Source organism: Grampus griseus, assembly GCF_964374135.1.
Source record: "Grampus griseus genome assembly, chromosome: 1".
Classification (NCBI taxonomy): domain Eukaryota; kingdom Metazoa; phylum Chordata; class Mammalia; order Artiodactyla; family Delphinidae; genus Grampus; species Grampus griseus.
Window position 1 is genome coordinate 37,178,457 of NC_139017.1, and position 27,074 is coordinate 37,205,530.

Consider the following 27,074-nt stretch of genomic DNA (forward strand, 5'->3'; position numbering starts at 1 on the left):
CCACTGCGCCACCAGGGAAGTCCCAAACACCTAGTTTTTAATGGCAGCATATTTCTTTAGTTAGATGTGGTCCCATAATTTAACTATTTACTATAATATTGGAAGTTTCCAATATTTTTGCAATTATAAATACTGTTGAGATAAATTATCTCCTTTATAAGGTGAGAATGTTTCTTTTTCTCCCTAATAATATGCATCTTCATTTATGGACCCTACTGAGTGTTTTTGTAGGAAGAGAGACCAGGTACCATGGTAATTATTGATTCTCATTGTCTGGGTAAGTGCCTCACATCTACTGAGGCACTTATATCAAACCAATAATAGTGGGGACAATAATAATGAACATGCATCTTTGGTTACTCATTAATGCCATCTGCTCAGTAAACCATTAATGAGCTTACACTTTGACCTGTGAAAAGTGTTTTTAATTACACTTTTTTTTTTTTTTTTCTCTTTCTGCTGTTTGATTCTACCAGACTGCTGGATCCTTTGAACATGCTGTCTATTGTTTGGAGTAACAAATGAGCTCTCTGGTTTTACGCTGACATAAACGTGATGGTAGAAAAACAACGATTAAAAACAAATATCCCTCTAAGCTTTGGATGTTGCACTGAATATAGGATGAATGTTTGGGGTTAAAAGTTCCTACAGTCTATTTGATTAATAAACAAAGCACAAAACTTTTCAGTAATAATCACTCGATGATTACAAATAACACAAAAACATAAAAATGATGAACCTAAGTAGTAATCAAATAAATTACGAAAATTAGATAACCTTTTAAACCTATGAAATTAGCAAAGATTATTTATTTATTTATTTATTTTTGGCTGTGTTGGGTCTTCGTTTCTGTGCGAGGGCTTTCCCTAGTTGTGGCAAGCGGGGGCCACTCTTCATCGCGGTGCGCGGGCCTCTCACTATCGCGGCCTCTCTTGTTGCGGAGCACAGGCTCCAGATGCGCAGGCTCAGTAGTTGTGGCTCACGGGCCCACTCGCTCTGCGGCATGTGGGATCTTCCCAGACCAGGGCTCGAACCCGTGTCCCCTGCATTGGCAGGCAGATTCTCAACCACTGCACCACCAGAGAAGCCCGGCAAAGATTTTTTAAATGAAACATCCAATTTTGTCGGGATATAGAGGAATAAGCATTCGTGGAAAGCTTTTTGGCCAGTGAGGATGTAGATTGATTCCATTTGGTCAATTTGGAAATAAATATTAATGCCTTAAAATATGTATTCTATTTGAGCCAGTGTTTATACTTACAGAAATGTATCCTAAAGAAATAATTATTACTGTGGGATTCTGGTAAAGATTAGTGACAAAAAATGTTCAGCAAGTTTTATACTAAGAAATAAAGAGAAACAGTCTCAACATTAATTTATTCAGTCAATATGTATTTATTGAATCCTGTTATATGCCAAATTCCATCATTCCTCAGAATCTTTGGGTACAGTGGTGAACAAGGCATGGTTTCTCTTATCAAATACCTATAGCTCAGTAGGCACATCCATTCAATGAAATGCTAGGCACCCATTTAAAAGTTATGCTGTAGACGTTTGCTTCAGTGAAGATGGAGTAACAGGGTTTAGATTTACCGTACTGTGTTAAACAACAAAATACGAGAGAAATTATACAAAGTAATGATATTCAGGCATTGGACAACAGACAGTGTAGGACTGTAATCTCTGAGAGAAAGGAAGTTTTACAAAAAGAATACTAAGATTGCATCAGATTACTACCTAGAGGAGGTTTAGGGGAGGTGGATGTCTCTGCTAGCCTTGCTTAATTGAAGAGACAGAGATCAGAGTTTAGGGAAATCAAGGCTGCTAGAATTTTCAGAGTGGAGTACTCGGGAGGAAGAACTCCATAAAGAGAGAGCTTCATAGATTTCTAGAGGGATCCCCTTGAGTCTTTGACTGAGTGCTGATCTGTACACATGTGAAAGGAAGTTATCTGGACCTAAGGAAATAACTGCTAGAAGGAATGGGTAGAAAATATCTGGATCAGACAAAGTTAGGAAATATTCATGTTTCCAATAGCCAGAGTACAAAGATTTTATGGAGTACAATCCTTAGAAAGTAATCACTTTATTAGTGCAAGTGAATTGGCCTTAGACTAAAGGCTACTCTGGATCTGCCCTAACAAAGCTTAAAAGCAAGACTCAAAACATACAGCTGATTGCTAATAACTTCACTGCACACCAGAACAAAATCCACTGCGGTTTACAGAGTTCAACAACCAACGATGTAAAATTCACTCTTTCTGGCCATCAATCAAAAATTATCAGGTGTGCAAAGAAGTAGGAACATACAACCCGTAGTCAGGAGAAAAATCAGTCAATAGAAAGAGAATCAAAAATGACAGAGATGTAGAAAGTAGCAAGAAAAGGACATCGAAACAGGTATTATAAATGTATTTGACATGTTCAAAAAGGTAGAGGAAAACATGATGATGATCGACATCGAAGATATAGAGAAAGACCTAAATGGGACTTTCAGAGCTGGAAAATAAGATATCAGAAACAAGTACATTGGGTGAGATTAACAGCAGATTAGATACTGCCAAAGAAGAGATCAATTTGAAGATATAGCAATAGAAGCATTCCAAAATGGAGCAAAGATATTAAAATTTTTTTTAAAGGAACAGAGCATCAGTGATGTGTGAACCAATATAATGCAGTCTATCACATGTGTTGTTAGAAACATAGGTCCTAAAAAAAGAGGTGGACAGAACAGAAAAAATAATTTCTGGAAACAATGGGCAAAATTTGGGGAGTTGATTGTTTGCAAAGGGAAAGAAGGTAATTTTTTTGGATGATGGAAATATTTTATATCATAATTTTGGTGGTGGTTACACAATTTTATTCCTGTTTCAAAACTCATTAAATTATACTTAAAATTGGTAAATTTTACTGCAAATCTATCTCTATAAAAATCATGGTCCTCTTCCCAGAAATGACGTGGAGAATCATGAAATGATGATGGTATAGGTAGTAAGGTTAAGAAAAAAGCTTATAAGTTTACATTACATTTTGTTTTTGAAAAAATGCAGAAAAAGGCTGAAGAGATATATAACAAAATATTAGCCCTACAGTTTGCTGTGTAATAGGAAAACTTTTTAAGTAAATTATTTTTTCTTCTTTTTACTCATGTTTAGTTTCAATTTTTAATTTTTTCCCAATCAAGAACATGTATTATTAATGTACAAAAGAAGAAATTGCCAGTTTTTTGAGTTCAAGAAACCTAGGAGTTTGGGCAATGGTCAGAACAGGCCCCTGCCAATGACTCCTGGGAGAAAGGAAAATATAAATAGTGTCCTTCCGAAATGTAAAAGACGGCAGCATCTTTGTAGTACATCTATTCCACAAATTAGTTGAGTATGATAATCCTGCATTATGGCTGTATAAAAGAATGCTTTTTTGTAATGTGTTTTAGAAAAACAATTCGACCAGTGAAATCTCTACTGAGTGTTTTAATCTTATTTATTTATTTATTTTTGCCTGTGTTGGGTCTTCATTGCTGTGCACGGGCTTTCTCTAGTTGCGTCTAGTTGTTCTCTAGTTTCTCTAGTTTTTCTCTCTGAAAAGAGAATTTATTGGTTCTTATAACTGAAAAAGCTGGATCTAGGTTTTCAAGTATCAAGGCTTTTCCTCTATCTCCACAGCTTTTAGCTGTTTTCCTTTTTGATGACTTTATTCTTTAGCTTCCAGATAGCCTTGATAGGTATAAGTTCATATTGTTGAGTCCATGTACAGTTTTCATTTCTGCCGACATTGCTACATTGCTCATGAACTTTATCAGCAAACACTGGAGTGGCAGTTGGAGGACAGTGTGGCCTGTCATCTGGTCCAGTTCCTCAGTGGGGTCTTTTGGTGGCCATTCATATGAGCCACAGATATTCTCACAATCTGAGTCCATTCAGAGAGTTACATACCTTTCTCCAAACCTCACCTTCAATCCTGCAATGTCATTCCTTCCAAAAATTTGAACATCTGACATTAGCGCATTCCAATAAATCTGTATAGATTTATCCTCAAGCCATCAGTATTTATAGGCATACCGGACTAAGAGATCTCAAGTTTCTACTCACAGTGGGGTTTCTTTTCTTCGTTGTGCCTCAGGGACAATGCCTCTAGAACAGCAAGTACAGTTAGAGATGCTTCTTGATTAAGCTTAGGGTAATCCACAGTTATTCTGTAAGACCCATCTTCCTGATACACTGATCAAAAGGTAAGGTAAATGGAGATGTGATAAGAATCACGACCCCTGCATCTTTCAAGTCTTTGATGGTGGAACTAGCCTTTGTGATAGCAGTGGGAGTTCAAAGAGTTTTTACTTGTCCGTTTCTATCGTAATACTCCACAGTTCAAGAGACTAATGTGTAGATTCTGCGCAATTCTGGGTATACCTACTCAAGCTACACACTCAGAACTGGGGATATGATCACATAGTAGGTTTATGACCACCCTGGGCCTATGAACAGGTGGGTTTATCTGTATGATGATCTCTAACTATAAATGGTGTACCACAGGATGGGTCTCCAGGAATTAGCACATTTTGAAGCCAATGTCAATAAAGATTCAAAGGACCGGGTATTTCCCTCTCCAGTGCATAGTTATCTTGTCAAATGATCATGCTTCCCACAGTTTTCATAGGAAAAGTTAGAAGGGGGATGTATAATACCTGCTTTCATGTGCTTGTAGGTTTCTTCCTCAAAAGTGCCTTGCTTTCCTTCCAGGTCTATGAAATGACTCCAATCAGAGAACTGGATGAGGAGAGTGGCTGTTATAGTAGCTCAAATCAGCCCTTTGTTAGCCAGACCTAAAGATTTTAGTTATATAAACCAAGTAGGACCTTAGTGGGCTACCCACTGTTTCAACCTGAGGGGACCCACAATTAACTAGCCACCAAAAAGGGTCATAATCGAATGTCAGACAGTTCTGCCCATTAGGTTATCTTGCATTTGTGTACCTTGCATTTAATCATTAAATACCAATACTCAGCCTCTGTGACCCCAGAATCCTGGTATTTTTCAGTAAAATCAGTGGAGTCCATTTCCAATGCAGCATTTCTAGCTCATAGACAATAACTAGGTGAGGTCATATGAGACCTTCAAGCAAGGCAAGGACAGTTTTATTAAAAGGAGGATTTGAGGCTTTTCCCACTGGTAATAGACTACTCAGCTCAATGTAGTCAGTCATCTGAATCTTCCCATATGTCCTTATTTCAAATCTTGGGGCTCTAGTCTTTTATTATTGCTGCCCTTAGTTTCACCTAAGATATTTGCCTAGGCTGTAAATTATACTTAACGAACATTGTAAATTGGCAACAGCTAAGATCAATCTTTAAGTTTGTTTTGGGGCTATTACAGGCCTGCAGGAGCAAGAGGGAGGAGACTCATATAGCACCATTGTAGAAATCCCCTGATTATTGGTCTGTATTTTTAGCTTTGAAAATTTTAGCTTCTCTTTCTTTAAGCTATCAAATGTCCTTGCATTTCTTCAGTCCTTTTATACAGTGGTTATATGCTATTGGGTCTCCCCAAACCTGGCTTCAATGAGTTCTTCATTCCAGCTGACCACCATTTGCCCTTGGCTGCCATGGGCTACCAGAGTTTCAGCCATTTACACCAACTGTGTTTTTATTCTTTTTAGCTACAATCAGGTCAGATGATAGGTTCCAGATTGCCCCTGTTTCATTAGGCATCTGTTGCTTGTACCTCATACCTGATACAGATACCTGCTCATTTAAATTCCGTGATAGGCAGAACAGTGCCTCCAAAGATGCCCCTGTCCTAATGCCTGGAACCTGTGAATGTGTTAAGTTACATGGCAAAGAAGAATTAAGGGTGCAGATGGAATTAATGTTGACAATCGGCTGAATTTAAAATAGGGAGACTAGCCTGGATTATCCAGGTGGACCCAATGTAATCACGAGGGTCTTTAAAAGTGGAAGAGGGCGGTAGAAGAAGGGAGAGTCAGAGGAAGACGCGTCAAGGGAAGAATAGTCAGAGAGATGCAATGTTGCTGGCTTTAAAAGTGGAAGAAAGATGCCTCTGAAAGCTGGGAAAAGCAGAGAAATGGGTTCTTCTCTGGAACCTCCGGAAAGAAATGCAGCCCTGCTGATACCTTGATTTTAGGACTTCTGACTTCTAGAACTGTAAGAGAATAATGTTGTGTTAAACTACAAAGTTTGTGGTACCTTATTGTAGTAGCACTAGAAAACTAAAGCAGATTCTTAGTTTCAAGCACAAGAAACTAAATGGCTTTTAAGTAGAAGAGATTTATGGAAAGAGTTTTATCAGACAGCTCTCAGAATCTCCGGGAAGGGCTGGAGCACAAGCTGCAGAGGCTCCCTGTCCGAAGCCATACCACAGTCTTCCCGAGGACATGATTCACTGAACTGTTGCAGTCCCCTTAGGGGCATAGCCACTGAGCTTGCACTGTTGTTAGAAACGCAGGATGCTAGGTATCGAACGCTGTTGCTAGAACTTCAGCCTCTCTCTGGAAACTGAATGTATGAGTAGATGCTATTATGCATCGTCCTCTCTAGAGGATATAGATTTTGTGCAGTCTCCACTTCTTCGGGGCATTAACATCGAATCAAAACCTGGAATCTAGATGTATGACTGGCTTGGCTTGGCTTTTATGCTGGCACCATAGCTGCAAGGGATTTTGAGAGAGTGAATATCTGGCATAGTTGACGTTTCTGCTCTGCTTCCAAGGTGGTGGATTCCTCACATAGGAAGGCGATTCAGCTGCTGGTTACCATAAAGAATGACTAATGTCTACCACAGCATTTACAATCCTAGAAGAGGAGAGATTTTGTCTCCCAGCGTCTGTTTCAATCTCTGAGAAAGATTCTGATTGGCCTTGCTTGGGTCCTTTGCTGACCCCTGTAACAAATTATTGTTTAAGATGAGTAGGAGGTTCACTGATAAGCTAGTTCTGGTGGGGACCCTTGACTGACAGCCCTTTATGGAAAGATGTAGGTACCCAAAGGAAAAGTGGTTCAGTTATCAGACGAAAGAAAAAAGGAAAAAAACATTGTGATAAAAAGAGCTTATGACTGTAGCTAGACCCATTTGAGTTAAATCCCAGCTATACTGCTTGCTGGTCTGCAAAGTCCAGTTTACTCAAATGTACCTGCATTCTACCAGAGGAGTTGAGTCCTGATTCTGGTTCCAGGTTGCCTGGTGTGTGTCCAGGCTCTGTCACTGCTAACTGGGTGATTTTTGTGTTTCAACGTCCTCATTTTTAGAATGGGTATAAGAATAGTACTTCATAGAATAGTTGTGATTAATACATGAGTTAATAAATGAGCTTAGAATAGTGCCTGGTACATAAAAATTGCCATTATTTATTATTATTATTTTAGGACAACTCAGACACACAAAGAAAGGAACTTAAAATTATTTTTATATAACTAATCTAGTTTTCAAACTGTTATTTCTGCTAATGGGGGTGGGGTGTGGGTGTGGAGGGGAACTGAAAATTGCTGTTAAGAGGTAATTTAAATAGCATCTTTTAGATACAAAAGCAATAAGTTTAAAACTCAAACTCCTTATGAAACTGTCTCCCTTCTCTCATGGGGTCTCACCCCCCTCTCCTTTCCTTCCCTAATGTGAACTGGGTGCAGGAAGAAAATGTAGATCATCATGGCACTCGGGCGGTCTCCTGTATCTTCTCAGATGCCCATCTGACTGGTGTGGCTGGTCAGATCTTGTCCCTGGAATGTTGAACTGGTGGCCATTGAAGTTTGGCTGGCCCTGCCTTGTTTTTGACATCAAACTGTTATCTTCCCCCGAAGAATTTGGGTCCTGCCATAGCCTCCGTATACAAAGTCCCTGCTCATTGTGGCCTTTCTTCCAGACTGTAGGCTGCTTGGCCTCAATTTTCCTGGAATGCCCAGAATTTCCATCTGTTTTATCTCTAAATGTTATGGTACGAGTTATCACCCTCTACCATTCCTACACTGTTAACCCTGTACCCTGTTGAAAATAACATGTAAAATGCTAGTCTTCTTTAAGGGGTTTGCTTTTTCTTTTTTAGGCTATTCTTTTGAGAAATGAGGATTAAGTTCTTCTGTACTTGGATTAATTGGGTGTTTCTATTCCCACTTGCATCTCCTCCCCACGATTTTGACTCTTAGAGGATAGTCAGGATGCCTGAATCTGAACTTCTTCCTTTTTTTTTTTTCCTCACTCTCTCCTGTCATCTCCAGCTCCCCCAATGACAAAGATTTCTTTTTCTCCTTCTTCTGAGCGTTGTATCATATCCTGAGTGCTTTCTGGCTTTGTTTCCCTGCTTTATCTTTCAGGTCTGGTTCTTAGGATTTCAAGGAATGCCTTTTGAGTTTGCAAAATTCCACTTCTTCTCAACAGAACCTAGTGATCAAAACTAAAAATGGAACTAGAAAAGTATAATTTGCAAGTTGAAACTGAACAATAACTTTATTTCTCCTGCGAAAGTGTTAACTGCTCTTGATTTTACTGGGTAGGGAGCAACAAGGAAATATACCAGTTCAATATTTAAAAAATATTATCCTTGTTCCACCAGCTATGATAACAAGCTATTCTTATTTTATGTAAATAGACTTGTTTCAATGAAGCCAGGAAATAATGCTCACCTTCATGCCTAAGTATTGGAGTTGCTTAGCACTATACTGAAGCTCTATACCATTCATTCATTCATTCATTCACTCAACAAATATAGATTGATAGCCTATTATATGCCAGGACTTGCTTTAAGTGTTCCACAATTTCCTTTTTAGAGTTTAGGCCAAATAAGTGACATTGCTTTTAACAGTGAAATTTTCTACAAAGCACCCCCAGATCCTTCAGTAAGTTGGGTATGGCCCAAGATGGATCACGTATATACCAAATCCACCAGTTAACAAATAATAATTTTTCAGTATAGTGTCCCAGTTCAATGAGGTTAAATTGCTTCTTTTTTTTTTTTTTTTTTTTTTTGCGATACACGGGCCTCTCACTGCTGTGGCCTCTCCCGTTGTGGAGCGCAGGCTCCGGACGCGCAGGCTCAGCGGCCATGGCTCACGGGCCCAGCCGCTCCACAGCATGGGGGATCTTCGCGGATCGGGGCACGAACCCGTGTCCCCTGCATCGGCAGGCGGACTCTCAACCACTGCGCCACCAGGGAAGCCCTAAATTGCTTCTTTTGACCCCACTCAGTATTAGCTAAGTATGGGATGAATGATCAAGTTGTTGGGAGTGGCACTGCAGATCTTTCTGTCTGACCAAACCCAGCCCAGCGCTATTGCCAGGTTCATGGATCTCCTGTTGGTTTCCTTCTTCTTTTCACCCAACCCTGGCCCTGAGCTCTGACATGGGCCATGGCAGCAGAGGAGGGTTAATGGCAGTGATGAGTTATACTGAATCCAAGGAGAAGGCCCTTAGCTCACTGAATCTTTGGAATGGGAAGCCTGTGGTAAAATTGATGTCTATTACTGAGGAGCAAAAGGCAGTGTTGCAAGTAGCAGGGTCCTGACTATGTCTTTTTGACCCTCTGTTTTCTATTTTTATGTAAACATGGTATGATTAGACTTTAAATCGTGAGAAGCTCATGGAGAAAGCAGGTAATTGGAAACATTTTGGTTATACTGTACGTATCATGTATAGATTATATTTACCATACCTAGTTAATGAGATAATAGGTAAAGCTATAGGTAAGTTTACTATAAAAGTAAACTTCTATAACTTTATACCAGTTCTCAGTAATGATAAAAATATAACCAATTTTCCAGAGATCATTTGACTCTTTTTGTACATGTCAAGTATATTTTAAAGTGTTTTGCTATAAGTGAAATGGCAATTTTTCATGTGCAAAAGCAGCTTTTAGAAAGATAGGAATAGATATGTCAAGATAAAACTGAAGCTGCTTGCCCATGCAGGAAAATGTCATATGTAGTCAGATTGGCTTGTAAGTGCAAAAGCTTCTTATAACTCTTGAATCCTCTGAAACGTGTTTTTTCCCCGTGTGCTAAGGAAACTCACGTAGGTAGCTCACCAGTTGTGATATGCCTACTATGAGGACTATTTCCTTGGAAAATGATCTCAAGTTACCTATGCTTCTGGGACTAAGTCAAATGCCTGAGAAATTTTTTGGAACCAAGACTGAGATATTTTCCAGTCTTTGAGCTGATTCTGTGTAGCATATGTGTTCCTAAAAAGCTGCCTTAAACTATGTATTTGTCAATAATTTCACTGCACTAAGGAATCTTATTATTTAGAGGAACTCCCAAGCAAGTATCCAGAGCAAAAATCATCTTGTGCTCTAATCACAACCTAATTTAGCTGTTTTATGACTTTTTTAAAAAGCAGGACATACCTGGTTTATATTTCACATATTTAAAATAAGGTTTTGAAAATACTAGATTTGTATTTATTAATGTATAAAGTACACGGATGTTAACAGTACAGTTTGATGGGTTTTGACAGATGTACGCACCTAGGTGACGAACATCCCAATAAAGATGTAGAACATTTCCGCAACTTGTAAAATTTCCTTATGTGCCTTTGCAGTCAATCTCCTTCCTCCCTCCCAACCATTGTTCTAATTTTTATTACCTCAGTTTAGTTTAGCTTCCTCTTGAACTTTCTATAAATGGAATACTCTCCTGCATCTGGATTCTTTTGCTCAAAATGTTTTTGAGATTTATTCATGTTGTTATGGGTATTAGTAGTTCATTCTTTTTTGTTGCTCTGGAGCATTCCAGTTAGTGATTATGCCACAATTTGTTTAACCATACTTCTATTGATGGACATTTTAGTGTCCAGTTTTCAGCTATTATGAATAAAGCTGCTATGAACATTCTTAAAAAGTCTTTGTGTGGAAATGTTTTCATTGGTCCTGGGTAAATTCTTAGGAGTGGAATTATTGGGTCATAGAGTAGGGATATGTATAATTTACAAAGAACTGAAAACTGATTTTCTGAGGTGGTTGTTGCATTTTTCTCTCCCACCAGTAATGTGAGAGTTCCAATTGTTTCACATCCTTGCAAATATTTATATTGTCAGTTTTTAGCTGTTTGCGTGGTAGTTCTCATTGTGATTCTAATTCGAATTTCCCTGATGACTAATGATGAATACTTTTTCATGTGATTCTTGGCCATTTATGTCTTGTGTTTCCTCTTTTTTATAAGCATATTTTCAAGTTTTACCTATTTAAAAAAATTGGATCATCTTTATTATTAATTTGTGGTAGTTCTTTATATATTTTGGATATAGGTTCTTTATCAGATACATGGGTCACAAATATTGTCTCAGTTTCTGCATTTTTTATTCACTTTCTTAATATGCTTTTGATGACACATAATATGTTTTTAATTTTGATGAAGTCCAATTGATTGCTTTTTATTTATGGTTAGAACTTTAAAAAATCTTATCGACAAATTCTTTTTCCATCCAAGATCATAAAGATAGTCTCTTAAATTTTCTTCTGGAAGCTTTATAGTTTTAAGTTTTATGACCAATCTCTAATTTTTTGTATGGCCTGAAATGGAAGTTCAGACTATGACTTTCTGTGCATGGATATATATTTTTTTCTGGCACCATTTGTTGAAAAGACATTCTTCCCCCATTCAATTGCATTGACACCTTTTGTCAACAGTTTTCCATTTAGCATGGATCTATTTTTGGACTCTATTCTACTCCTCTGATCTATTTGAATATCTGTACATTAATATTATACCATCTTAGTTACTGTAACTTATAGTAAATCTTGAAATTGGGTAGTGTATGTACTTTAATTTTGTTTTTCTTTTTAAAGATTGTTTTGACTATGTTCAGTCATTCTCATTTTCATATAAACTTCTAGAAATAGTCTTTTAATTTCTATTTTTAAAAAGCCTTGTAGGGTTTTTAAGGTGATTACTTTATTTACTTTTTATTTATTTTCTTTTTTTATTGAGTTATAGTAGATTTACAATCTTGTGTTAATTTCTGCTGTACAGCAAAGTGATTCAGTTATACATATATATATATATTCTTTTTTAATATTCTTTTCCATAATGGTTTATCATAGGATATTCAATATAGTTCCCTGTGCTATACAGTAGACCTTGTTGTGATCCATTCTATATATAAAAGCTTATATCTGCTAACCCCATCCTCCCACTCCATCCCTCCCCCAACCCCCTCCCCTTAGCAATCACCAGTCTATTCTCTATGTCCATGATTCTGTTCCTGTTTCATAGATAGGTTCATTTGTGTCATATTTTAGATTCCACATATAAGTGATATCATATGGTATTTGTCTTTCCGACTTACTTCACTTAGTGTGATAATCTCTAGTTGCATCCATGTTGCTGCAAATGACATTATTTTGTTCCTTTTTATGGCTGAGTAGTATTCCATTGTATATATGTACCACGTCTTCTTTACTGACTGTTATTACTTTAAATCCAGAGATAAATTTGGGAAAAAAATGCCATATTAACAAACTCGAGTCTTACAAACACATGAACATTACGTATCTCTTTTTATTTAGGTCTTTAAGTTCTCTCAGCAATATTTTAGTTATCACTATAGAAGTCTTTCACATCTTTATTAAATTTACTCCTAAATTATTTTATGATATTATAAATGGCAGTAAAATTTTTAAATTTTTGTTTGCTTCTAGTACATAGAAATAACTGATTTTGTTACATGGGCCTTGTATCCTGAAATCTTGCAAAACCGTTTATTGGTTATATTAGCTTCTTTATAGATTTCTTAGGATTTTCTATGTACAAAGTCATATCATCTACAAATAAAGACAATTATAAATTTTCTTTTCTGACATTTATGCCTTTAATTTTTTTCTTGCCATATTGCACTAAGACTTCCAGTTCAAAGTTAAATAGAAGAGCCATTATTAGGAGAAATTGTTTCTGATCTTAGGACAAGTATGTTAGTCTTTCACCACTAAGTATAATGCTAGCTGTGTTTTTTATAGATGCCCTGCAAAATAATATTATATTATCTGCCACCAATTCCACACACAAAACTCTTAAAACCCTTGTAATCTCCTGAGTTATAGGGATGATGGAAACATCTTTTGTTCTAATATTTGCTCTTTGACACCGGTTCCTGACACAGAGTTCCTAAATCCCTTGGAATTTCCTGGATGATAGGAGCTTCTTTTGCTCTAATTAAGTGACTCTTGGTGGGCTCATTATCATCTGGATAATCATCCGGGTAACTTCAGGATGTGTCACCAGAAAGACCAAGCCATGATTAGAAGCTTGGAACTTTTAGGCCTCCCCTCCAATCCTCTGAGAAGGGGAGAGGGGTTAGAGATTTAATTAATAATCCATTATGCCTACATGATGAAGCCTTTACAAAAATAAAGTGCAGTGTTTGGAGAACTTCCACATGCCAGGAGAGTGGTACATCCCAACTCCACAGGGACAGATTACTCTGAGGAAGTTTCTACACCTCACCCTATTTACCTGTTCATCTGTATACTTTATCATATCCTTTACTATATGAACTGGTAAATGTTAGTGAGTGTTTCTCTGAGGTTTGTGAGCCATTCTAGAAAATCAGTCCTGAGGAGGAGGTCATGGGAACCCCCACTTTAGAGCTGGTCAATTAAAGGTACAGGAGTTCTGGAAGTTGCATTTGGCATTTGAAGTGGGTGCAGTCTGTGAGACTGAGACCTTACTTGTGGGATCTAACATTAACTCCAGGTAGATAGTATCAGAATTGAATTGTAGGACACCTAACTGGTATCAGAGAATTGGTCAGTGTGGGAGAAAAACTCCACACATTTGGTGTCAGAGTGTTGGTGAGGGCAGAGGAAAGAAAATAGTAGTTTACTTCTATGCCCTTTATTAGATTTAGGACACCGCCTTTCTATTCCTAGCTTTCCAAATTAACGAATTTGAATTTTGTCATATGTTTATGCTTTTACTGAGATGCTGTTATGGTGAACTACACTGAATGACTAATCTAGCATTCACAAGAAAGCCCATTGGTTATGATACATTATACTCTTTATATATTACTAGATTTGATTTACTAATATTTTGCTAAGAATTTTTGGGGAATTTCCTGGAGGTCCAGTGGTCAGGGTTCAGTGCTTTCACTGCCGGGGCCAGGTTCAGGCCCTGATCAGGGGACTAAGATCTTTCAAGCTGCACAGCATGACACCACCGCGCCCCCCAAAAAAAGAATTTTTGCGTTTATATTCAATAGTTATTAGTATGTACTTGTAATATCCTTGTCAGGTTTTAGTATCAGGTTTATTCTGGCCTCAAAAAACACATTGGGGGCTTCCCTGGTGGCGCAGTGGTTGAGAGTCCGCCTGCCGATGCAGGGGACACGGGTTCGTGCCCCGGTCCGGGAAGATCCCACATGCCGCGGAGCGGCTGGGCCCGTGAACCATGGCCGCTGAGCCTGCGCGTCCGGAGCCTGTGCTCCGCAACGGGAGAGGCCACAACAGTGAGAGGCCCGCGTACCGCAAAAAAAAAAAAAACAAAAAAACACATTGGGATATTTCTTACTCTTTTATTTTCTGAATTTGTATAAAATTAGTAGTAGTTCTTCCTTAAATGTTTGATAGAAATCACCAATGAAACCATCTAAGCCTTGAGGTTTCTTTTTGGGAAAGTTTAAATGTTCCCATGCACAAAGTTAAATGTCTCGAGTTATAGGACTATTCAAATTATTTCTGTTGGTATCAGTTTTCATAATTTGTGTTTTCAAGTGATCTAAGTTGGAAAATTTATTGGCATAAAGTTTTTCATGATATTCCCTTATTAATCTCTTAAGGTCTATAAAGTCTGTATCAATGTCCTTATTCCATTCCTGATATGGTATTTTGTGGGGTTTATTTCCTGGTCAGTCTTCACAGGATTTATCACTTTAAAAAAAAAATCTTTTCAAAGATCTAGCTTTTGACTTTAAAATTTTATCTATTGCTTATCATTTCATTATTTTACATTCTTTTATATTTTCTTTTTGCTACTTTGAGTTTAATTACCTTGTTTTTTCCAGCTTCTTTAAGTAGAAGCTTAGATCATTATTTTTAAATGTTTCTTCTTTTCTAATATAAGCATTCAAAGCTAGAAATTTCCCTCTAAGAACAATATAGCTACATCTCACAAACTTTGACTTCATAAATGTTTTGCTTGAGATATTTTCTAATTTACATTTAAATCGCATCTTTGACTTATGGATTATTTTTAGACATAGTTTTGGTAATTTCCAGATTCTGTGATTTTTCTATTGATAACTGATTTCTAATTTAATTCTGTTGCAGTCAGAGAAATACTGACTAAATTCTTTGAAATTTTTGAGATTTGATTTATGCCCCATCATATAGGCCCTCTAGACATTTGTTCCATGTGCATTTGAAAAAATATTTTGTGCAGTTGTTGTTGTGTTTTATAAAAATCAAGTAGAACTAGTTGGTTGATAGCGTTGGTTAAATCTTCAATATCCTTATTGATCTTCCCTATTTGATAGGGATCTTCCCGGACCGGGGCATGAACCCGTGTCCCCTGCATCGGCAGGCAGACTCTCAACCACTGCGCCACCAGGGAAGCCCCTGGAAACATTTTTGATCTTTGTCTCCAGCAAGCTAGAAGAGGTATTATTTTACCTGAAAGAGATTAAAACTGAAAAAGTATTTTCAGGTGGTGTCAGCTTGCTAAGAATTGTAGAGTTTATTTTTCTTCAGTTGTCTTTATTTTCAATATTTTTACACAGTAGAGGAATTCTATGGCATTTTGATTTGGAAAGTTTAAGATTCACTGGTCTGGGATTCTAGCCTGGGAGTCAGGAGGATGGTATTTTTTTGTTTGAAATTCCAAATATCTGACTTAAGGCAAGTCTTCTAAAAGCTATCCCTGCCTCTTCCTGCCAAAACAAAGGTAGTGTTGCTTATCATAACCTAAAACTCATGGAATTTTGTAATTGGATATGACCTTAGAGATTACCTGCTCCTACCTGGTAATTTTATGTATGAGGAGACTGGGACTTTGAGAGGCTGAGTGATTTACCTAAACAACATTCAACATTCAGCATGTTCATAGAAGAGCTGGAATTTGAACCTTCGACTCCTGTTACCAGTCTAATGTGTTTTCTACTCAAATGCGGTGACTTTAGAGAATATTTAGAAAGACTCCAAGATTCCAAAATAATGAGTCTATACAAAATTTGACTAATAAGAGTTAAATGATTTAAAATATTTAAAAAATGCTGTTACCTGAATTTCAAAGAGCGGTGTTTATCTTCCATAGCTGAGTTCAAATTTAAGCAATCATGTCAGAAGAGACCCATAAATCCTTGTCAAGTACCAAATAATCTGATTTAAAGGAGGTATCATTTTCCTCTTTATTTTTGGCATATCAATTTGTATAGCTTTTAAAGATTACAAATGTTTCATTTGATCCTCACAAATAGCACTATAAAAATAATAGCTAGTATTTACTGATTGCTTACTATGTGCCAGGAACTCTTCTAAGAGCTTTATATCTATTAACTTTGTCCTTTAAACAGCCCTAGTGGGCTTCCCTGGTGGCGCAGTGGTTGAGAGTCCGCCTGCCGATGCAGGGGACACGGGTTTGTGCCCCGGTCCGGGAAGATCCCACATGCCGCGGAGCGGCTGGGCCCCGTGAGCCATGGCCGCTGAGCCTGCGCGTCCGGAGCCTGTGCTCTGCAACGGGAGAGGCCACAGCAGTGAGAGGCCCGCATACTGCAAAAAGAAAAAAAAAAAAAGAAAAAAATGGTACAGCCACTTTGGAAGACAATTTGACATTTTCTTACAGAACTAAATATACTCTTACCATACAACCCACCAGTTGCATTCCTTGGTATTTATCCAAAGGAGTTGAAAACTTATGTCCACACAAAAACCTGCATGTTATAGCACCTTTATTCACAATTGCTAAAACTTGGAAGTAACCAAGTTGTCTTTCAGTAGGTGAATGGATAAATAAACTGAGGTACACCCAGACAATAGAATATTATTCAGTGCTAAAAGAAATATGCTATCAAGCCATGAAAAGGCAAGGAAGAAACTTAAATGCATATTACTAAGTGAAAGAAGCCGATCTGAAAAGGCTACATACTGTATGATTCCAACAGTAAGACATTCTGGAAAAGACAAAACTATGGACACAGGAAAAAGATCAGTGGTTCCTAGGAGAAGGGATGAATAGGTGAAGCACAGAGGATTTTTAGGGCAGTGAAAATACTTTGTATGATACTGTAATTATGGGTACATGTCGTCATACATTTGTCCAAACATGTAGAATGTGCAGCAACAAAGAGAACTGTAATGTAAACTATGGACTTTGGGTGATTATGGTGTGTCAATGTAGGTTCATTAGTTGTAACAAATGTACCACTTTTGGATACAAAATGTTATCCACTTTTGGTGGATATTGATGATGGGAGAGGCTGTGCATGTGAGGGGAAAGGCAGTGTATGGGAAATCTCCCTACCTTCCTCTCAACTTTGCTGAAAATCTAAAATTGCTCCGGAAAGCCTAAAAAAAAACCAGTTATAAGTGGAACTAAATGACCCATTGGATGTAATATAGATGGAAAAAAATGAGTCTGGGGGATGGAACTAGGTGAAAGAGATTTGCAGGTGGAGATAGTGAGTTCAGTTTTATATTTTATACTATTTATTTATTGAGCACTTACCATGAGCCAGGTACTGATTTTTCCCATCCTATAGATGTGAAACTGAAGCTTAGATAAGAGTCTGCAACCAAAGTCTTATTACAAGCAAGAGATAGAGCTGGGACTTGAATCCAGATCAATTTCTTATCATCCTGCCATACTGCCTGTGAGATGCTTGTGAGACCATCCAGCATAAAATAAGTCTGGAATCCAGGATTAGGTATGAATGTGGCCATTGAGTTGATGAACTGAAAAGAAGACAAAGGAGATGACTTGCCACTTTGGGTGAATTTAGGTGAGAGAGACACTTCATGACAGAGAAGGCAAGAGGCAAGGAAGTATGCCAACAGAATTGGTGTACAGGCCCAGGAATGTGTTAGTCATCTGTTATGGGTGAGTTGTTATCCATCTCTAATCAGGTGACCCACACTGACACAAGAGTAATGGATAGGAATGTCTTGTTTATAGTTGTCCATAGATAGCAGCTGCCTTATACATGTTGAAACTTTCATCGTCCTCCAAACCATCTTCTTTTTTGGGGATAATGCTGTAGAAAAATACTTGAATCTGGACAAGTACTCACTGTGCACCAGTGCTGTATGGAAAAAACAACATCAGAGTTCTGGTCTGCTGAAAGCTCAGACCCTAACCCCAGCTGGGACCAGGGCTCTATAGCCTTGACCTTAAGATGAATAAAATAAAATGTGAAAATAAAGAATGCATCTTTTATCTGGTTATGTTCTGTTACTTTAAAATAGTTTAGTCTTGAATGTCAGTGAAGCCCCATGACTTTTTCAGCCTCCCACCTCCCATTAAACTAACCCAAAGATAGTTTTCTTCATTTCTCTGTGCTGTTGTCATCTTATACAGAGTTTCAAGACAGTCAGAAGCAGCGCCCAAATCATATGTTTTCATCTATCCTATTTTTAAAGAAAATTTTTATATCCAAAAGCATGTGAATTTTATTTCCAAGAAACAACCTGAAATGATAACTTCAACCTTCTTTCTGCTTTTCTTCTTGAGAAGAGCTGCCTTGGATCAGAGAGTCCTAGGTTTCATTGTAGTTCTGTCAGGGAATAGCAGTGTAACAATGGCCAAGATATTCAGATACACTGATCCTTAATTTCCTCATCTGTGAAGTGAGGATAGCACCAATGCTTTAGACTGAAGATGCAATGAGATGTATCTTCCATGTCTAGCATGTTTCCTGGTCTGCAGTAGGCATCCAATACATGCTTGTCTCTCTTGTCTTTTCTCCCTCTCTTTATAACTTATACTTCTCTTTCTTTTCCTCCTGCTGAAAGGGAGAGAACTGGGGACAGTCATTTTGTGTCTGGATAGGTCTTCAGTAGAGCATGGGAAAATTTTCCTTTGATTCTGCCTCTTACATATTTTCTTTGCGCTCCATTGCAGCCTGCCCTGGCCTCAAGCCTCCTGGTTTGAGGTTGTGCTCTACTGGGCCATTTGCTTATTTCTCTCAAATCCTCCTTTCTGTTGCTTCACCATTCCCCTACTTTTTAGAGCAGGCTCAAGGATTAGTACATCTAAGAAGGTAAAAACAATAAATAAGGACAGATAAAGGGATGGGATAAAATTGTCCTTTGAAACCCTCTACCGCAATTCTGCATATGTCTAGAATCTAGGAGGTACACGGGTATATCGCAGTCTTTGCATGGCAAAGTAGTTCTGTAGAATGGAAATCTTCAGCCTTTTCTGTGCTGAGGCAAACACCTGAATGACATTCTCGTGCTTGACATACTTCCTTGGAGGCAGAGGTGAGATGGGTTGCAGGTTATGGACAACTCTTAGAGCCTCTCGCTGTATCTTTCCGGATGCGCCTCAGTTTCTGTCCCGTAGAAGAAATGCAAGTGAATTTGAGAGGATTATGGACACAGCCTTTAATCAATCCTTGTGTATAAAAAAAATGAATCAAATCCTCTTCACTGTTTAGTACTTTTTATTAAAAAGTTTACTGGCCCCTCATTCACAACTGATTGTACCCTGGGCCTCAAAACTGCAGTTGGTTGGTTGCAAATTGCTGCCTTAGAAAGATCTGTTAATCATCTATAAAATCAGATGGTCCAGTCTGGTGGTTTCTGAGGTTGCTTTGAGCTTTAACATTTTATGTTTTGCTCACATTGTGCCACAAAGTCCCAGATCTTACTGGTGATAGATGGCAAGGGTGCTTCTGAAAGACCTGGTGCTGTGGGTTGAGTCATGTCCCCCAGAATATATGTTCAAGTCCCCAGGTACATGTGAATGTAATCTTAATTAGAAATAGTGTTTTTTCAGATGTAGCCAAGTTAAGATGAGGTCATACAGGGTTGGGGTGGAAGCTCATTCAGTGCCTGGTGTCCTTGTAAGAAGAGGGAAACTTGGACTTGGACACAGACAGGGAGAGAACATCACATGACAGTGGGAGCAGGGATTGGAGTGAGGCAGCTGCAATCCAAGGAGGACCAAGCGTTGCTGGTCACCTCCAGAAGCTAGGAGAGAGGCCTAGAACAGATTCTCTCTCAGAGCCTCCAGAAGGAACCACCCCTACTGACACCTTAATTTCAGACTTCGAGCTCCCAGAGCAGTGAGGCAATACATCTCTGCTGTTTAGGCCACCCAGTTTGTTGTAATTTGTTATGACAGCTCCAGGAAACGGATACACCTGACAAACTTCAGCTTTGGCCGATCCTGACCAATGTTTAAAGTTTGGCATTCTGTCGTCCCTGTCACGTGCCCCGTGACTGGACACATCTCCAGCGGGCACGTGCACGAGGCGTGCAAGTGGACTGTGGACCTGCTTCTCCTGGCCTCTCCCCACAGGGAGCCTGCAGTCTGTCTGGTCTTTCTAAGGTATTTGTTTTTCAGTTTACCCTGGATTCTCTTGACCAGCTCCTGCCTCCTTCTGAGAGGGTGACTTCAAACCTAGACTAGAACTGAGAAGAGATTTTAGAAAACAATTCTTGGCTTCCGTTAGCTGATGTAATTTTAATTTATACTTTTCATGTCAGGGTGATCACCAGGAAATTTTTTTAAAAAAAGGCATTATCTGATAATCTCATGACAGTGTCATTTTATGCTGATGGGGTAATTTGTCCCTTTAAAGAGAGCTATTTCTTGAGTAATTATTTTGGGTACCAAGTGACAGGCTCAGACTATTTTAGGCCTCTGTGGCCTTGTCTCATGACATGCACTTACCTTGAGGATAACGCGGGTGGCAGGTCTTACCCGTGACTCACTCCTCATCCAGCAGTTCGCTGCACTATTCATGTCTTTAGCAGATAGAAGCATATGACAAGGAAGCCTTGGAAGATTTGCTGCCAATGCGATTTTTATGTAAGACTGGCATGAAAGATTGTTCTTGTGCCTTACTAAGCATCTTTTCACTCAGACTAGACTTCTTGGTGACAGCCCAGGAAATTCACTAGATGTGAAGAAATGTGTGATAGCCAAGTACTACATTTGATAGTTTTATAAAAGTTTTCCAATTTGAAGCTGTCTCACTTACACTAATATGGGTTTATATAAAGTTATCTTCATTTATGCTTCCTAAAATGTATGCTTAACTAGCTATATTAACTTGTACTCAAAAGAGTAAAGAGATATAGACTATTTCAATTTATTTTTAAATATTTAGAAAAACCCTTCCAACACTTACAAAATACAACACATTTCAGGGCGATGACATATGCATTAAAATAATGTTCAAATCTGCCAACTGCTACCTTGTCCCCTCCTTCACCTAAAGTGACCAACATTAAAGAGTCTTTTTGTATCCCGTCTCACCTTTCCATGGCCTGGGTTGTAATTACAGCTTTTCCACAGATTCTCTGTTTCAGATCCACAGCTAAAGTGCCAAGGTTTTTCAGTGCTTAAGAGATGGAAATGCTATTTTAGTAATATTGCTTTTTGAACATACAAAGCTCTGTGAAGATGAGGGTGAAATGTCCATTGCCTATTGTGCCCAAAAAGAGTATGAATATTCAGACTTATAATTCTTATTATTTACCTTTTGTATATGAAGAAACTGAGATTCGGATAGGGTCAACGACTTGCTCTCAAATATTTAAAATGACAGCAAAACAGGAAGATCTCCCTGTTACAAAGGCCCACTGATTTCATATCAAGAGTTTTAGAATCTGCTCTTACAAAAATACTGAGACAAAATCATAGAGCGTAATGCAATCCTACTAATTAAAGGATTTAAAAATTTGGGGCCTATCTACAATTTAATTACTTTACTGGCTATGAGCTACAAACCTTTTAGCTCCTTAGTGGTTTTTAAAATGTGAAGAAAACCTCAAGTCAAAGAGCCCAAAGCAAAACACACTGTTTTTTCCTGATAATGACATTTTCCAGACGTGATTTTTCCTGCTGTCAGAGTGTGATAAAAGGCTTGGGTTTATAACTTGACCTAAGCCTTACCTTGGTCTTGCCCAGCAGAAATATGTGTTTCACTAAATTAACAATGGATCTTAAGGCAGAAAGTCAAGCTAATCCCCAAAGTCAGTATTTTGTCCCTATAATCTGCAGATGTATAAGGACCACAGAAATCAGTTTAACGTAATTTTCCCATTTTTCTCTGTTCAGCTTCTGAGATGCCAACTGTTATTTTCAGTGTGTCTGGGGATTTCATGTTTCAGAGCTGTCAAGAATTTTAGTGGCTACAAGGAGAGACCCTGAAGATACAGTTTATTGATTTATTACTGCATTCATATAAAACACTAGTGGACTTTTGAACACCAGGAAATATAAGAATGATCTTTCTTACATTCAAAAAATGAGAATTTGTGTATGATGAAAATAGCACCAAATATTAATATGGTACTTTTCAGCTCAAACAGTGCTTTCATTTCATTCCTGCAATAACCCTATATATCAGATAGCTGAGTTGTTGAGCTACAGTGACACCCAACACACACGCTCACACACACACACAAACATATATACACACAGACATACACATATATGTTCGGTTTTCTCTCACATAAAAAATACACCAACACTACCATCTCCTCAAACTGTAACCCCCATCTCACAGTTGATTAATTTCTAAAATTCTTGAAAAGGTAAAAAAATATTCCCATGACTGTCTTCAACTCCCTACTACTACTCCATTAAGTCTATTTAATCTTTACCATTATAGAAAGCTTTTAGTTGTGAATGACTTTCTTAGTGCCAAATCCAGTGGATTTTTCTCTGTATTTCTCATCCAGAGCTCTCTGTAGTTTTGCATTCTGTTGATCAACTCCATGTTTTCTCTGTCTAGGCTTTTAAGTGTTCCTCACCATGGCTTCTGTGGCAATACCGTTTTCTTCCCAGTTCTATGGCCAGGCCCTCTCTGATGTCTTTGCTGGTTCCTCTTTCCTTTCTTCTGGAAAATGTGTATATTCCCTAAGGTTGTGCCTGTGACCCTCTTTTCTTTCAGGCTCTCCCCTCTCAGCCTCAGGCTCCCCTGAGCAATGATTTTACCTGTTTCTGTTCATCGTCCTCCCCCACTTTCTACAACAGCCATCGTGTTGCACCCTGACCCCTTCCCTCTCAACTGATGGTCATGACCCTCCTATAATGAGAGAGCAGGACTGGGAAAGCTGGATGTGAATCCCTTTGGCTTTCTGTCCGCAGCAAGCTGACCTCCACATGTATGCACGCTTAACATCCTCTCCTCCAGCTTATGAGGAAGAGATTGCCTCTTCCTGCTCAAGACCAATCCTTACTCACGATCCTACCCGCTCTGTCCTTTCTGGGAACAGAACCTTGTTCTATGGATTATTTCCTCTCTCTCTCTGTCTCTGACATTTTCAACCTCTTCCTCTTTATGTTTGGAGCCCATACACATGTTCATGTCTCTCCAGTCCTTAGAAGTGCCTGCCTTGACCCAGGGCCCTCTCTAACTACCAACCTATCTTTCTCTCTCCCAGCAGGGCCAAGCATCAATAAGTAGAGTCTAGGTGTCCTTCTGTTTCCTCTCCTTTAACTCTTTCTTCAATTCAGTGTTTAATGTCAGCCCTCTGCTTTTACCGAGGTTTTCAGGGACATTTAATCGGCTCACGTCACCAGGGTAACTTAATTTCTCAGCAGCAGTTGACACTGCCCACCACACCCCCCTTTTCAACACTTTGCCCTCTTGGTTTCCATGAAGCCACTCTCTCCTGTTCTTTGATTATTCTTTGTTTCTTCTGAGCTCTCCTCCTTCTTTCTTATTCTTCAAATTGTTTCTCTTTTCCTTTTCCACCACCTTCGGTCTTCCTCCTTCCCCCATTTTTTCTTTTCCCCCATTGATGCTCTCCTTTGGGCTACAAGTTTAAGTCCCATTTTTACTCCGTGGTACAAATGACAGACATCATTCACATGCCGGACACTTCCGATAGGAGTGTCTGTGTCACTGGCCTCAATGTCTTCTTTCCTGCTCATCAGTAACACATATTAGAAGGCAGGTGAATGAGAGTGGTTGTTATCAAGATCACCTTGCATCCATTTTAATTTCTGGGAAAAAAAAAAAGTAAATAATTTGCAAACTTCAGTACTTTAACCTTTACTAGTGATAGATTACTGGAAACACACCTCACAATTCATTGGAACACATTAGTGTATCATGACAACTTGATTGGGAAAGGCTGCTACGTTAGGTGTTCAAATGATTGTTGAATTGATTTGGCTTTAATATTAATGATCTTAGAGTTACTTCCTGGAGAATTTGAAACCAAAAAAATTATTTCCCCCCAAAAGACTCATTAACTTATCTACCTATTTATCTTACCAAAAGGTAAAATTCTTATTCTGGGAGCATACTGGATTGGAGCAGCCCTGTTCTCAAATTCTTCGAATTGAGCAGTGAGAAAAAATCATTCTGGGGGGTCTTAATGGTTTTATGTATTCAGGAGTCCTATATTACAAAGAACAGATTCTAAGGGAACTAAGATATCATTCAGGTATTAAAGAGACCCCTTTTTCTGGAACCTGCAAAGAATGAACTGAATGGAATGGCACATATTACCTTGAGGTGCTCTGATAAGTTACAATATCTGAAAACTTGGATAGGAAAAGATTAGAGATGGATGTGAATCAGGGCAGCTTAAGTCCTGAAATACTACATACCTTCTCAGAGTGGCTTTAAAGATAACTTTGTATTTCATGACTTCAGTGATTCTAAAATCTGAATGGAGAGATAATATTCTCTAGATATTTATAGCAAGCATATTTTTTATGTTTATTTTTATAATAATTTGAGGTAAATACTCTAGTCACAGTGGGCTATTAAATCTGCTTTGCTGTTAATAATTAAGGCTCTGAAGGCCAAAACTTAACCTAAAAATTTACATTGACCCAGCTCATGTTTACTAATATTACCTTTTTTCCCTCTAGCTGGCCCTACCTACTTCTATTTTTAGCTTATTTCAGTAGAAGTATGCAACAACCCTCCTATAGCAAGCCCACCAATTTACTTCAACAACATTAGATTAGAAGCTTTGTAAAAGGTGGGAACCATGCCTTATACTTCTATTCAAGTGCTTTATACACAATTGACATGTAATAATTTTAAAAAGTTTTGTCGTATCAGTAAGTAAAACGTTTGTAGGAAATATAGATTTCTTTGAAAGAAAAATCATTTATTATCCCATGAAGCAGAGATAATTACTATCAACAGTTTAAGTGTGAACGAAAGGGTGGCAAACTTGTTGTATAAACAAATAGTAAATATTTGAGGCACATTGGACCTTGCATTCTCTATCCCAACCACTCAACTTTGCTGTTGTGGCGTGAAAGCAGAGGTAGGCAATAGAAGACAAGAAAATCCATAGACAGTGTTTGTAACTGTGTTCCTATAAAACTTTATTTGCAGAAACAGGCTGGTTGGATTTCGCCTGGAGGCGATAGTTTGCTGACCTCTGTATACACTATTCTTTAAGCCCGTATATATGTAATATGTATAATAATGTATATGTAACATATAACATATATATATGTATGTATATGGTGGTTTTTAAAAATGACATCATAAAGAGATGACTAGATATCCTTTCAAATCTTGGAGCCTCTGGGGATTGTCTGTCCTATAGAGCATGGATATTAATTGCCCCAAAGGGGGAAAATATTGGTTCTTTAGGGGTGGGAAAAAAACCCCCAGCTCTTACAATATTTGTGGCTCTCCAAAGTTCAACTCTACCCAACAAAATCTTATTTTTTAATATTTAATTTGGGGGAGGAGAGAGTTAGGTAAAAATGTGTAAAAAGTCTCCTTAGGAAGATAACAATGAAAAAAAAGTATTGAGCAACATTGTTATATGAATCTTTGTCTTTGATTAGGATATTTTTCAAGTCTATAGTTTTTAAGATAACTGACAAATTATTACAAATGCAAATAATTCTTGTCTATAGACTTGCAAATGAGTTTTGTACAGTAGAGAGACCATTCCCACTACTCATCACTAGGAAAAAGCCAGTTTTGTGTCCATTTGTAAATTTATCTCCATGTTCATTCACCCTATGTAAATTTGTGGTTCTCTAATTTCTCCTTTGAATTGGTTGAAACACTTGCCTAGTTCCCTCATTTTATAATAATGAGTTAAATAAAAATCTTTGACAAGTGTATATTTTATATCTTATGAGAGTCGTGGTTTCACCTTTTCAAAAAGATACAATTAACAATTTCCATTGGTTTGTAACAGTTCTTTTGCACTTGACAGTATATCAAAACTCTTTCCATATCATTACATATTTTAAAGATTGTCAATATTCAATTAAATGAGCATGTTTTAAAAATGATCTTTTATTGTTGGAAAACAATGAATTATCACTTTATGAACAAGCACAGATTCCTCTCATAAACATGCAGAATATGGAAAGTCATAAAATGTGTCAAAAGCCTGTTGTTTAATTTTTTGGGCATACTGCTTGTTTGCTTTCTGTTCCATGTTGACTTTTTCGAGGACGTGGGCCAGTGGACATAGAGGCCAAGGTATTTTCATGGCTCTATTTGTTGACAGAAGGTTGCATGTGTCGCTCCTATGAATCTCAGATCATTCTGGGGAAAGCAGTGTGTCCTGGCCCTGTCAGAGGTACACATGAGATGCAGGACACTGAGTACACTCCGATGCTTTACTTGGCTCAAAGTACCTAGTCAAGATTCTGGTTTGGCTTGCAATTTATTTCAGGAACATGGAAAGGCCACTGTTTTTCTGGGCTTTATGTTACATTGCCAACTCTGAACCTCTTTACCCTCTTACTGCATAGACCCTAATTTCTAGCTCCCATATAAATGTTTTATATTCTTTAAAAAGTTTAAAATATAATCCAAAATTGTAGAAATGGATCTTCTCAGATTTGTATCTATCCTGTTTAACTCTTGTTAAGGTTGCCTCCCTCGGACCCTCCCTCTCTCTCTCTCCCTCAGCTTCTCTCCCTCCTTACAATTGCCAGGTGAGTGGGTAGCAAGTGCCAATTCTCAG